Source organism: Cupressus sempervirens, chromosome 9 (assembly GCF_028749045.1).
Source record: "Cupressus sempervirens isolate cs-2001-9-10 chromosome 9, ASM2874904v1, whole genome shotgun sequence".
NCBI classification, from domain to species: domain Eukaryota; kingdom Viridiplantae; phylum Streptophyta; class Pinopsida; order Cupressales; family Cupressaceae; genus Cupressus; species Cupressus sempervirens.
The window spans coordinates 511,419,961-511,430,604 of NC_143126.1; positions in this window are offsets into that span (position 1 = coordinate 511,419,961).

Genomic DNA, 10,644 nt, shown 5'->3' on the forward strand with positions numbered 1-10,644 from the left:
ACTTATCTCCATTATAGCTCTCTTATCCAATAGGTCCACATAAGTCTGTATGGACCAACTCCAAGACTTCTTCAGAATGATAGTTCTTGCTTTTGAAACTTGTCTTGCCCATCTTACCGATTTGACAATTTTTGCATAGTCCCATATTAGGTTTCCTTAGACTAGGAATACCTCTTACTCTTTTGTTTTTGCTTATCTTGATCAGATTATCAAAGTTTACATGACATAACCTTTTATGTCATAACCAACTTTCTTCTACTTGAGCAATGAAACATGAACTTTCACTGAGATCTAGGTAGAATAGATTACCTTTGGTTTGTTTACCAAATCCAACTAGATTTCCTTTTCCATCCAGTAGCTTGGCCTTCCCATTCATGAAATCTACCTTGAATCCAAGCTATTCAACTATGTCACACTTAGTAGATTATACTTTATTCCTTAAGCCCAATGAGCATTATCACATCTTAGTTCATTGGTTAGTGAGATATAACCTTTTCCCTTTATGCAATATGGTTCATTGTTTCAAAATCACACAATTCCACCATCATAATGTTCCATATGTGCAAACTTTATTTTATCACCAATCATATGATGTGAGCAACTACTACCAATAATCCATGTATCATTTTTGGTAACATGAGAGATAAGTGCCTTCATCTTTTACAATAATATAGACCATTTCATCATCTTCACTACTATTTGAGTCTTTAGTCATAAAACAAGTTTTCTTACCTTTGTCCTTGTAGTCCTTGAAGTTCTTGAAATCCTTCTTGCCTTTTTACTTGTTGTGCTTCTTTTCATCTTTGTCTTCTTTGTTTGGGCATCTTGCATCAATGCGTCCAACTTCTTCACAAGAGAAACACATTAAAGTAATTTTATCTTTGTACTTTCCTTTGGCTTTGAGATACCTTTTTGCAAGTAATGCTTCAATGGCTTCAAGATCACTATCAGAACTATCTTCCTCTTCACTTTTAGATTGTTTGCCTTTAGACCTTTTAGCTTTCTTCTTGAGTGATAACTTGGCTTCAAATGCAGACTCAAGATTGCTAGAACTAGGAGTATAATTATCATAGTTATCTAGTTCAAATGCACTCAATTTTCCAACTAGAGCATCCAATTTTTTTATTATTATTTGGATCACATGTCATCACACTCTGATTTCATAGATAGGAAGAATGGTTTTGAGTACCTTTCTTTCCACTATCACATCTTCAATTGTCCCTCCAGAGGCTTTGATAACATTGACACTAGCTTTGATTCTCTCAACATATTTTGCAATGTTTTCAACCTCTCTCACCTTCATTTGATCAAATTGACCTCTCAAGATTTTTTCCTTGGCTCTTTTCACATTATCATCACCTCCATAGATATCCTTCAATTTGGTTCACATGTCATGAATAGTAGCACATCCTTTGACCTCATCAAATTCAACATAGTTAAGAGCCGATGTGATGTCGATCATCATAATGTTATATTTTTTTTCCAACAATCTATTCAATAGTCAATGTTCTAGTAGGAGCCTTGTCAACATTTTCTAGATATTTCAAACCTGAATCAATGATGGTTGCCAAGTGCACCTTCATAAGTTCTTGCCATGCCTTGAAGTTATCTCTATTCAACTTTGGAATTTCTCTTTTGCAAGACATCTTGATCTTTAGCTTAGGTCCTTGGAACCTTCTTCGTAAGAACCAAGATGCTTTGATACCAATTGTTGGAAATATAAGAGGAGTAACTGAGAGGGGAGGGGTGAATCAGTTACCACTAAAATAAATCCCAGATCCCTTAGATGTCAACACAAAATATAAACTTCACTAAGAATACTATTGCTTGACAAACTCACAGGAACTTGGTTAATACTAATAATATGTTGTAACTCGGTAATAACTTGAATAACAACTGTAACTATGAAAATCTTAAGATATTATCAATGATTAACCTTAATTAACTTACTTGGATACACATAAAGGAAATAACATAAATAGAAGTGACACCAAGATTTAAAGTGGAAACCCAATTTGGGAAAAACCACCAATTGCAACTAGTTACTGGTTTTCACTCTTTTAAAGTGACCCATGTTAGGAGCCAACCCTGTTAAAGGTTAAATTTTTTTTTATTATGTGTGACCCTATTAGAGGATTTAATCAACCTGTTAGGAGTGGCCTTATTAGAGGTCATTAGATACTTCAATCTAAAAATGCCACCTTGTTAGAGGATTTACAAATAGCTATCAAGCCAACTCTATTAAGAGGTTTGGATCACTGCTACAATGGTTAGAGTGTAAAAATGAGATGACCTAATTTTTGATACAAATGAACTGCTAATTATAGATCTCAATTCTAGCTTGTATACTTGATCCTTTCTAATCAAATGTATCTTTGTAGCTCCACAAGGATATTCTACTTATCCTTCTGATTCACTTCCTCTAAGCATCTTCTATCCTTCCATACATTTGCACACATTCAATCCTCAAATTGACATTATAATTATACCTTATGTATTGTCAAGTCAACCTGAATACAACTCAGAATAATTAATATTCATCTCCTCAGTTGGTTAGAATCAAGAAACAACTCCATTAAACTCAATATGCCAAAATAAGAAAATCCTTCGTTAGCCAACCCTGCTTGATAGAGACTAACTCAAAAATGATTTTCATATGTTAACCAAGTGAACTTGATTAACACCGCATCTTCAAAAACTTCCTTTGGCAACTGAGTGAGATTAGTTAACATTGGTACCATCCAACTTTTCCTTCATTAATTGAGTGAGCTTAGTTAACACTCAACTTCTGCAAACTTCTCTTTGTCACCTGAGTGAACTCAGTTGACATTGTCTTCTAAACTTGGTAGACACTAGAATTCTCAGTGGAAATAGGAAACTATGTTCATCACCTAAGTGAGCTTGGCATACATTGACTGAAAAAGATATGACATTTTGTGTAACATCAAAGACAATATGCAATTAACCAATTGTTTTCAACACCTATCCACCTCAATAGTAAAGGGACCCACCTCTATAGGAGAAACTAAATGATAGACTAGAAAATCAAGGAGCATACCATTAAATATAAAAAATGGGTTATAAACATCCACATGAGGGATTCCAAAAAAGATTAAAAATCTCCTTAAACATGAAAAAGTATCCACCTCTATAGGAGTTTCATCCACCTCTATGTGAATTGCAAAGGAATAAGAAAACAAAAAATATAGAGCCCACCTCCTAGATAACATCACACTATGCTCATCCTCAAGGTCAATAATAACCCTTATTTTGGCTATAAAACTCAATAAAAAATAGAAGCCTAGAGTGTTACATTGTAATATATTAGCAAATAACTAGTCACAAGAGAACAAAAAAATATTGTTCAAGGTAACTCAAATGATTATTCCAATAGACAAGAGTCTACAACACAACTATAATATGAGCATCTCATCTCAGAGGTCTTGGGTTCAACTCTACTTAAGCTTAACATATAATAATAATAATTAATTTCAAAAAATAATAATTGGGTTTTGACCCATTACCTATCAAAACAATATTCATGATCCAACCTCTAAAATAATAGATATGAAAGTGAAAGCTACTTCCATCACAACAACAACAACCATTAAACTCAAGGAACAAGTTGTTTATCAACCATACCAACTCTCAAAGCTAAAAAACTACTAGATTTTTGAAAAATGCTATGGTAGACATCATTAATCCCCAACATAAGGAACCTTTGAAGAATTGCAATGATTTTTTCAAGGCTAGGACTCGTCGCACTAGCATACACCAAATAACAAGCTCAACATCCATGAAGAAGGCTCTACCTCCCCTCCTTAGGAAATCTCTTTACATCTATAGGGAACATAGAAGAAGATGAAGCAATCCAACACAATCAGGCCCTCCTCTTGGCAAGTTAAATCCCCCCCTTCTCAAATATAACAAGAATAGTCCCCAAACTAGTAGCAAGCATCCACCAAATGGGAAATTTTAGAGCAAGCCTTTTAACAATATCAACAAACTACTAAACACCAAAAAAAAAAGAACCATTTTCCATGCAAAGAGGAATGGATAATTTCAAAGAAAAGGCCCCCACTTCCATAGAAATTGTGGAAAAATAAGTAAATTGAGCACATGAAGCCCCCCTCCTAGAAAGGTGAACACTCCTCTTTACTAACTAGAGGTTTTCACAAGATAAATTGCCACTAAAGAAAATGTTAGTCCTAAGGGATAAAATTATTGACAGAGGGGGGAGGAGGGGGGTGGGTGGGGGGGGGGAGGGGGGGGGGGGGGGTGGGGTGTGAATTGGTAATCAATCGATTAAACAACTTTTCAACCACTCAAACCCTTATCACAATATAATCTTAATAACAAAAAATGAAAGCATCAAACATATAAACACATCCACAAAGTAATGAAAACATAAATATTTTGGTCTCATAGAAACCCAACTTGGTTTAAAACCATAATGGGGATTAGTACCCACAAATTGTTCACTCTTTTGAAGGATGTCCTATTAGGATCTTAAACTTGTTAGATACCACCTTGTCAAGGAATTTACCTCTAGCATATTAGGAGTTTTACCCTATCAAGAGTATCCTTGTTATAGGACTTAAAATGCTAATTAAATTGCTACACTACTAAAGGATTTACAAGAATGCTAGAAGTATTACCCTATCAAGAGTATCCTTGTTATATGATTCAAAATGCTAATTAAATTTCTACACCACTAAAGGATTTACAATAAAAGACCTATTAAGATCCACATGGTAAAGGGATTTTTAAGATGCAATTGCTAGGGAAGAAAAGGTAGAATGATATGTAGAACACCATTTCCTTTGACTAATTAGATCCAATGTATCTCACACAAACACTTCACTTTATGTCCAACTATCTTTTGTATTGATCACACCTCCACTCTTACAACCATGCCATGATCAATAGATAATTCTTTCACCCTAATAAAATATATAATATACTTTAAAACCTTAAATGTTCCACCATCTTAAAATTTCCCTAACATGTTTCACTTTGAATTTGAAATGTATCAATTGTATACCATATGCCTAAAAATACAACTCAAATCACACAATAAATTTCATATAGCATTGTCCATAGTTAACTTTACATTTGATTTCATGAAGAATAGTCAAACATGGTTTGACCAAACAAACCATTCTTCTAGAATCTTCATGACTCACTTGCATCGATTCCTATAATTCCAAATCAAACTCTAATAATTAAGAATCATCTATTAGGATTATAGAGGTGGTTGGCCCTTGGATATGATGGTTATGTGTTGTACTGATGACATGTTTATCATTGATGTCAACATACATGCATGCATGCATGCATACACACACATACATATCTGTGTAAGTGTGTGTGTGTGTTCATGATAGACATGGATTTTGCACATCATAGAGGTTGGATTTTTCAGGGATGTTGGGACTCAAAAAGTTAAGCTATGCAAGCTTAGAATCATATGCAAAATGTGTTAAGATATTACATCTATGTTTGCATATGTTTTGATTTAGTGTTGCATAAATTATAAATAATTTTGTGAAGACTGGTAGCAGGCCAATGTGTAGTAAAACAGGTTGTAGATTTATGGATATATCTTATGAGAGAGATGAAATTAAGGTGAGTGAGCTTGAATCATGGTTGAAGACATGTTCGTGTTAGTACATCTTGAAGATCATTCTAGGAAGGTTGTTGAAGCTTAATGTGCGATATGTTCACTGTTAGGATGACTGTTTGTATTGGAAACTATTTTGGAAGTTATAAAGTGTAAAGTAACATGTTAACCTTAGTGTATTATCGTAAAATGAGGTCATATGAAATAATTATATATTGGGAAAACCCTTAAACATCAAAATAATTAGTTGTTAGGACAATGTATAAAGGAATAATGTTTTCTTTGGGTATAAGTGTGACATAGTGACTATATATGTAATGTTAGTGTGTTGAGGATGTGAAATTGATTAGAGTAGCATAGAGGATTGAGTTGATGTTGGTTTGGGAATTTCAAAGGAACTATACTAGGAATTGAGTTACAGCTTTGGTCATTTCACTCTTTGGATTTGTAATCCCAAAGATATGTTTGTATACAATTTTTGAAGCAATTTGGACAATGTGCTCACTTGTCTTCAAATTCATGCTCCTAATAAGGTTATAACCTTCTAAGATGGGTCAAATGTTTCCTAGAATGGACTAATGTACTAATTTTATTGTAATTGACTCCTAATAGGATCAAATCCTTTCACAAGGAATATTTTATTGGTACATCATCATATGGGTGCCATCCCCACTAGGTTTTTCCCTCTGATCAAAGGTTTCCATAGTTAACAAATTATTGTGTCATTGTGCATGTTTTATCTCTTGATATTTATCACTATTTTCATTATTAAGTTTAGATTTAATAGTTTGATTTTCACATGAATAATTCACCCCCACTCCCCCCACCCCACCCCATAGTCTCAATTGTGTTGGTGGTGGACTTCTCTTTCTAACAATTGGTATTAGAGCATGAGGTCTGTTAGGATTAAACCATAGAGAGAAATAACAATTACATTCAAATATAACCAATATCAAAAAATAATAGATCACATAGAAAAGAACACAAGACACCAAGATTTAACATGGTTCACCCAATCCCCGGGCTACATCCACCAAACTGCAAGTCCAATATTATTACGATCCAGTAATTACAACTTGATTACAATCCATAATCCCTTACAACTCAATAGCACCACAAGAATCAATTTCACATCACAACTATGAAATAATCCCTAACCTAAGCACTTTTATACAAGTATTTTTACTTCTTTAGGGTTATAATTAATAATTACACGTTGGCCCAAAATCCTGATAAAATAGAGACCAAATTTTTTTTCTTTGGGCCGATGCCCCAAGCCCCAAAGAATTTATGAAGTATGTACAATACTTTCTTGATCAGTCACCACAATCTAGCAAGGTCCTTGTTGATAAGGAAGCTTAGCAACTTGAGGAGATCCATGGCATTAAGGAAGGAAAGTTTAAAGGCTAATGAAGAAAATTATAACAATTAGAAGGATAAGATGAGAACTCACTTTATCTACATGGGGATTTATTATTAGATGATTACAACTCAAAAGGATATCAAGGAAGAAAAGGATCTATTTACCTAAAATAATAAGGAGAAGGAGATGTTTATGTACAACATGTATGCTAGAGAAACATTGAGCTCTGCACTTCTATAAATGGAACTTGTTGATGCAAAAGGTCTGAAAATTAGTTTTGATATTTGGACAAGGTTATAACTTTATGAAGGAGATAAATATGTAAAGAAGTCTAGGCTACAAAATTGGAAACCTATGCTTGAAAATGCAAGAATGCAAGAATATGAATTGGTTAGGTCATTTGTTCAAAGGCTCAATGATTTTTTTGTAGCCATAAGAGGATGTGGAGGAAGTATATTAGAAGATGAGGTATGTTATAAAATTTTGAGATCATTAACTCCTAGTTATGAAACTAAGGTGATTACAATAGAAGAATCCAGTCCAATTATGTCATATTCTAATAGAAAAACTTTGATTGGAAAGTTGCAAGCATTTGAATCTAGATTGAAGCCTAATCTACCTAGATCTGAGATTACTTCTAAAGCTACTATGCATAAGGATAAAATAATATTAACTATAAGTGTGAGTACTAGTGGTGATCATGCTAGAGAATGGGTAGAAATGCAAGGAGAAGAAAAGAAGATTAATGAAGTTGTTGCATTAATTATAAAAAGAGAACCTAAAGGTAAGAACTATTTTTCTTTTTGAATTGTAAAGAATTTGGTCATTTTTCATATCAATGTCTTGAGAGAGAAAGAAAGGTGAAACTTAGAAAGCCTTACAAGTCAAAAATTCCAAAAGATTTCAAAGAGATAAAATTCTTATACAAAGATGATGAAGGTGAGATAGGATTTGTTTCTATTAAAGAAGAAACTCTTGTTAGAGAAGAAAAAACACTTGTATTACATGTACAGAAGAAAAAGTTGTTACAAGCTAGAGTTGGCATTGCACCAAAAGATTGTCTTGTTAATGCTCAATACAACCAGTAGACTTATAGAACACAGGAGGTGGTTAACCCATGTCATGAATCTCAAAGGGGAAGGCTAGTGGTTAGTCCAAAAATTCTCCACTCAGCATTACTTGAGGAGATTCAAACCTATGACCAAGATTTGATACCACTTGTTACAAGCTAGAGTTGTTGTTGCACCAAAATATCAACCTGTTAATGCTTGATACAACCACTAGACTTATAGAACATAGGAGGCAGTTAAGCCATGTCACTAATCTTGAAGGGGAAGGCTGGTAGTTAGTCCAACAAAATTTTGATTGGATTATAGATAATTGACATTCATATCACATGACTGTGACAAATTTTTTTCTTGAATTCAGAAGCTATAATGGTGGAGTAGTAAGAGTTGGTAATAGTTCTCCATGTCCTATTAAAGGAAAATGATCTATTACACTTGATGGTAAAACTGATACTAAGGATGTCTATTTTGTTGATGAATTGAAACATAACTTGTTAAGTGTTCGACAACTTGTTGACAAAGGATATTATTTGCAATTCACTAAGAAGAAATGCACAATCAAGGACATAAATGTTAAACTAATTGGAACAAGTACAATAACTAGAGGTAATGTCTTTCAGTTGAACCATACTTAAATAAGTTGTTTGGTTGCCAAAGTTGATGATAGTTGGTTGTGGCATATAAGATTTTGTCAGATAAACTTTGATAACATAGTGAAGTAGTAGCAATAATGCAGCAAGGGATTTACCAAATATTATTAAACCTTCTAACATGAAATGCAAGGAATGTGTAATGGCTAAATAGAATAAGAATAAAAAAATATTCACTGCATTAGAAAAGTTGGAGATTGCTCATACTAATTTGTGTGGACATACAATGACAAGAGAATTCTATGGTGAAATGAACTTCATTCTTTCTATTGATGATTTTAAAAGAATGACATGGGTAGCATTTCTAAGAGAAAAATTATAATCTTTTGACAAGTTTAAGATATTTAATGATAAAGTTGAAAATGAATATGGATTGAGAGTCAAATATTTAAGATTTGATAGAGGAGGAGAATTTACATCAAATCAATAAAAAACTTTTATGTAGACAATAGAATCACAAGATATCTTTCAACTCCTAAAATATCACAACATAATGGGATAGCAAAAAGAAGGAACATGTCAATAAGTGAAACAAGATGCTAGAAGGGAGTGTAGCACACATCTACTAGAGAGAAATAGTTACAACATTAGTATTAATGCATGAACATCCTAGGTGTAAGAGAGATCTTGCATCAACCAAAAATATTTCATTTCAATTGTTTGAATAAGGGTTGTCTTAATGCAAGGTTGTTGTCTGTGGAGGCTTAATACTTAGTAAGTCAGTCAAATGAGCTCAAAATATCCTAATTTCAGAGGTGAAGGTTCATCTCAGTTTGCTAGTTGAGGCTTAATGCCATATCATAAGTATCAGCGAAGTTATTGTGGATTTTTGGTATAATTTTTTGGTAAAAAAACTTTGGGCTCAGTTTTGAAGGCCTAAAAGTGCCTCCCCAAAAACTCAATGGATGGGCACTTTTGCAGATCCAAGCATGTAGATCAGAAGCTGAGGATTTTGAAAATGGGTTATAATAGAAAATTAGAGTAATGGTTTAAAAGTTATGGCATTCTAAAGTTGGGTCGACCAAAACTTCCAAAATAAATGTCTAAGATGTATTTGGGTGACTCTATATGTATTATTATGGTTTGCCGACCCTAAGTATTAAGTTTGAGTGTCTGGAACCTTTCTGAGTGGCATAAAATTGCCTATTTAAGAAATGCTCATAAATTGTCCAAAAAAACTTTGGGTGATAGTTCACAACTTCGTCTTGCAAATTATTGTAATGAAGGCACCCATGTAGGTTAGCGTATTGTAATTCCAAATTCTATAATTCTTCTTTTGTGGTGAAAATAAGAAGCCCATATTTTGTTCTTGCAATTTGTTGTTATTTCTTTGTTTCTGTTATGTGTTTAAGGTATTAAGGGGAGCACCCTTCATCACATATATGTTGGGATTAAAGATAGAGTAATTGAGAGAGGAGGGGGGGGGGGGTGAATCAGTTACTAAAAAAAATTAATCCAAAAATCTCTCAGATGTCTTAAAGATCTAGTTACTGCTTGTACTCGATAAACAAATGCTGTAACTTGGTAAATTAAACTATTACTTTCTTTTCAAGCATTCATGCATATAACTAAAAATAAAGTGAACACAAGAGACACTTGATTTAACGTGGAAACCCAATATGGGAAAAGCCACCAAGTAACTAGTCACCAATTTTTCACGCTTTTGAAGTGAGCCTTGTTAGGAGCCAACCCTATTAAAGGTTACAATACACACTGTTAGGTGTGACCTTGTTAGAAGATTTAATCACCCTATTAGGAGTGGCCTTGCTAGAGGTCTTTAGAACAATTCAACTGAACTATCACCTTGTTAGAGGATTTACAAAATGGCTGTTAAACCAACTTTGTTAAGAGATTTGAAATCACTGCTACAATGGTTAGAAAGCAACAATGAATTGACTTGAACAAGATGCAACTAAAATTACTGGATACAAGTCTTTGTTC